Genomic DNA, 4,811 nt, shown 5'->3' on the forward strand with positions numbered 1-4,811 from the left:
AGTGGCGCTTTGGAAAGCGCACACGCCTCCACAAAGACAACCGGGTTTTGACTTCCTTTGTTGTTTGGTTTGGTGTGTTTAGGCTTGATGTGCTATTAACAGCTATGGTCATGTAAGGACATTTTGTATAAATTATTGTATGTTTTATTCACAGATTCAACAACTGGAGAACGCACTGGCGAATAAACGATTAACGGTAACTAAGAACATTGAACCACATTACTGTAGCAACGGCCACGAACAAAAACCAACGCCAATGCATCGATGTATTATGGGTTTTGGTGGTGGCGGAAAGCCGGAGTTCCCACAGAAAATAAATTATGCGGCCAAAAATTGTCAACGGCCCCACGTAGTCCTCGAACCTGCGACCCGGTGGTAGAGTGCTTGCGATCAAAGACGGTCAGACGCTTCCACCAATTGGCCACCGCGGCCCCTTACCCGTAAAAACGTGAAAACATATAAAATATATATATAGACTTTATTTTAAAACTGTTAGGAAACAATTTATATCATATTATATAAGTCACTCTTGCTTGCGAAGATGTTAGCGTTCAGGGGGTGTAAATGTGGGTGGAAACCGAAGTAACCAGAGAAAACCAATGTCACCGGGCAGGTGATCCTATACATTTTCACAACCGATCGGAAAATCGAATCCCAGCCATCTTCGTGTAAGGCGAGTTAGCTATCCAATGGGCCACCCTACCACCCAATGTATTGATGACAACGTGGGTTTTCTCCTGGTATCCTGGTTTCCGCCCACATTTAAACCGTCTCGACTCTTCAATCCGGACCAACAAGAGTCGTTAAGACCAGTTGAAAAAACACAGTTTTCTCATCGGTCGGAGTTAAATAACAAAGTTGCTACAAATAATTTCAAATAGGACGAGGACTTGCATAATTTCATACAAACACACTACACTTTCTACTTGTTTCTCATTTGCAGCAGCAAGAACGTGTGGCGGAAAGTTAGCTATATATCTATATCTATATAAATATATACCTATGTCTATATGGCACAGGGTTACGTTATATACAATTATTAAACAAATACCATATTTCTTCTTATTATCTTCAAAATGCTTTCAACCTGATGTTCTATAGCGTGTTTCCCATTTCGTATGAAATAACTAAAGTTTATATTTAATGTAGACTGGCCACCGTCTCTAGATTTGTATAAAGATATTGAATTATTAAGAAAAAAATAATTCTATTAATTATGATCACTTAGGTATACGAATCTAGTTTTCAAACTAGGGGTAGCCAAGCTAGTTATACAATGCAGTTGAAATTAATTTTCATAAAACCTTTCGGGCTGGTAGCCAGACTAATACTAATGTTGTAAATATTTTATTGCAAATGATTTCATATAGGTTGTGGACTTGCATTATTTCATTTAAAACGCAATGTTCATTTGTTCAAAATACGTTGGCGTCATTATATTATGAAGCTACTTCAAACACAAAAGACATTGAAATCAAGCAACAGCGTTTAAGATCTGACGACTGTCAGAATACAAGTTTATTTTTGAACATTCATATAAACTTTTATAATAGTTATTGGGCTTGCAAGTGCATAAAACCGCATACATTTTACTTTTCTAAGAAATATCCGCGCTACAATACAACAAATCAAGACTAAAAACCGTACTATTACTTATCCCGTACAATAGAGTGCACACATCGGCAAATGTTATGAAACATTCTAGAGTTTTTCGGGCAGCTAGAGCTAGTAGCACTTTATTTTCGAGTATTTTTTATTTCATAATTATTATTTTTCAAATCATAGAAAATCAAGGAATACATACTTCTGGAGGTTGTAATACCATTATGATTATTTAAATAATATTCCAATTTCGATGGGATAACCGTCACAATGTGTGATTATTATCATTAACTATTTTTTTACAGCAGTCAAGGATGTGATTGTTTTCCGAAAAAGGACATTGATCTTTGCTTGAAAATGGACAACAGCTATTTGCATCAGCCTACCTTTCGATTGACGGGATTTTAGACTCCAAAGATACCATCAGAAAGACTTACACATAACATTCATAATTATAACATAATTATAACATTGATCAACTAAACGATTTTCTCTCTTTCCTTTGTGTACAACTTCTTGCCTAATAACACATATAACGAGCTTTAGAAGATGTTCATGATAACAAGGATTGATCAAACGCTTATTTATAGCGTACGGACGATACCAAACAACTTAACCTTCAACAGATACATCAATCAAACCAAAGAAGAATGTTGAGGTCTTTATAAACAGAAGTTTTAACGATTTCCTTAACTTTTTTTCTGAAACCTAAATTTGAAATATTTTCTTTGATAGAAGGAAAAGTCCTTATAACTATACTGTAACAGGAGGTAATGCTGTCAGAAAAAACTAAGGGGTGTTTGGAATTCTTAATCTTTTTCATATTTAAGTGATATTTTTCACCATAAAAAAACGGTACCTTGATTATTCTTTTCATATATAACCTCATTAGAGCTGTGTTAAGTACAATATATTAAACAATGACAGAGAATGCTTGAGTTTCTAATAGTTCTTAAAGAATTTGTAATAACACACTGTGACGCCCGGAATGTTTTTTTTTTATAATTTGATCATTTTTTGCAGTATATCAATAATGCTAGATGTAATATAAATCTGTTTATTTTATTGTGTATCGTTTAAGTGTATCCTTTCCCTTTCTGAAGTGATTAATACGTCGGTGTTGTTACAGAACTGTTTTTATACTTTTCATTTATATGATATATTAAATCGTTTGTCTTTCTTAAAGGGAAATTAAGAAACTTCCGCAAATACAGAATTCTACGTATATGTCAAACACTACGGATGAAAGTACATGAGCCTCACCTTTCTTTCCAAATATTTTGTTACAAAAGTCAAATAGATAGTGAACAGTTATTTATTTAACGACGTTTCACTTTCAATTCGTTAGATGCTTGTGTTAAAAATACGACATTTTTCGACCTAAAAATGGTTTGGCTCCATTTTCGTTTTTATGAAAGTCCCTTTAGGTCTGACAGGCGTCATAACCCATTATTACCTGTAACACTATTTTAATTATTTCATTGTTCTCATAATTGTTTTATATGTAGCTCTTCTACCCAATTTGTAATCTGTGAGATGTTTAATAATTACCAAACCAGATAGAAATATGTGGTCTTTTTCTTTTCTTCTTCTTTTTTAAATAAATTTTATCAAATAAATGTTCAGTACTTTGTGCTTACAAACTGTTCGTCTTTTTTATGTTTTCTGCTACATTACAAAGAGGCTTACTTAAACAGCCTGCTTGTTCTCAATACCCATCGACTATGTACATGGAGACCACCATTTACATTGCCACTGAACTTGGACTCACGACACCTACATAAGAGTCTGAGGTTTATTTTGTTCAATACACTATAAGTCGGCATTTAAATACATCAGTTCACTAGTGTAGAAAAAAGTCTCATCTATAGAAATTTGTTGACGAGACGCGACGGGACACGGATATGGGCAACACTTTTTATGGCAGGGCTAATATTTATCTTACCAAGATTACGTCACATGCTTTAGCACCTTCCATGATACGTAACTTGCACAATACCTTTTTAATAATTATCAAACAAAACGTGACCAAATCGCACAGAAAGTAATATACGGTTTTAAAGATGATGGGGTATAAACCTCACCAAAACAGTACTAGGTCCTGAATTGAACATGTCTGATTTACATCTAAAAAGGCCCAGAAGAACATTTGTGAAGGAAAATATGGAATATTTCAACTTAGCACGTTTGCCTTTTTCTGATAATGCTCCTTTTCACATGCCAGCTACGTCAAACATATGCATCCGCAGCGGGGGTCTAGGTCAATATAGGACACCCAACAAATAATGATACAACGCTTTCAATCGTAAAAGACTGCTGGAAAGCTGTTCAATCAATATAGTTTCTGTGGCAATATTTACATAAATCTCCAAAAGCATCCGAAATATAGACAGGAAATGAGTCTGACTAAAATAATGACTGGAGATTGTTTTTTAGAAGGAATGTTTTTTTTTGTTTGTGTTTTACGTCCTGTCAACAGCTACATTTTATAGTCTTTAACGTATCTGCCAGGTTATGGTGGAGGATGAAAATACGGAGTGTCTGGAGTAAAAAAACTGTAAATCTACCTTTACCACTCGGCCACCGCGGCACCTTTTAAAAAGTGCCATACTGAATGAACAGTTCATATATCACAGTACAAAGAATGTGCCAATAGGAAATAACTGTACAAATCTTATAAATTATGTTTTTCTCCCATATATGCGTATAAAAGATTACACGTAGGTTGACGTGACGTCATTGTATTGCTGACGTGACGTCATACAATTGTTATGATTAAGGGAATCCCCTTTCTCCATCCTAGGGTGAGACTATTTTTTTTATCTGTATCTGAGCGAGATCGGGTTATATCAGTCGAGGGTTAAGATTCTGTAACCAAATCCCAACCGAGGCGTAAGCAGAATCTTAATTATTATATTAGTGTTAAGCTCCTGGCTGAACTTACGTCCATACTAGTTGAGAGGAATTTCTTGAAACCTCCACACCGTAGAGTGATCGATAGGTCTAGAATGTTATTAATGTGTATGTTCCTATGTTGTTATCTATATACTACATCTGGAATGTTAATAGTGTGTATGAGTAATTTGTAATAGTAAAAGTATAGGTTTGAAATTAATGATATTTTTGTAATTATGTAAAGAATTAGTTTATAACCTTTTATAATAGATAACTGAATACATATATTCAACGATTAAGAATTAAGTATATTA

The 4,811-nt window shown here is 34.3% G+C and overlaps 1 long non-coding RNA gene across 1 annotated transcript; it reads left to right on the forward strand.

Annotated features, from left to right (window-relative positions):
- Positions 1-153: 153 nt before the first annotated feature.
- Positions 154-2,982, forward strand: LOC110456109. Its single transcript, XR_002463555.1, has 2 exons — positions 154-196; positions 1,908-2,982. It is a non-coding gene; the product is annotated as an uncharacterized LOC110456109 (long non-coding RNA).
- The last annotated feature ends 1,829 nt before the right edge of the window (positions 2,983-4,811 follow it).

This window comes from Mizuhopecten yessoensis, unplaced genomic scaffold, assembly GCF_002113885.1.
Source record: "Mizuhopecten yessoensis strain PY_sf001 unplaced genomic scaffold, ASM211388v2 scaffold8521, whole genome shotgun sequence".
Taxonomy (NCBI): domain Eukaryota; kingdom Metazoa; phylum Mollusca; class Bivalvia; order Pectinida; family Pectinidae; genus Mizuhopecten; species Mizuhopecten yessoensis.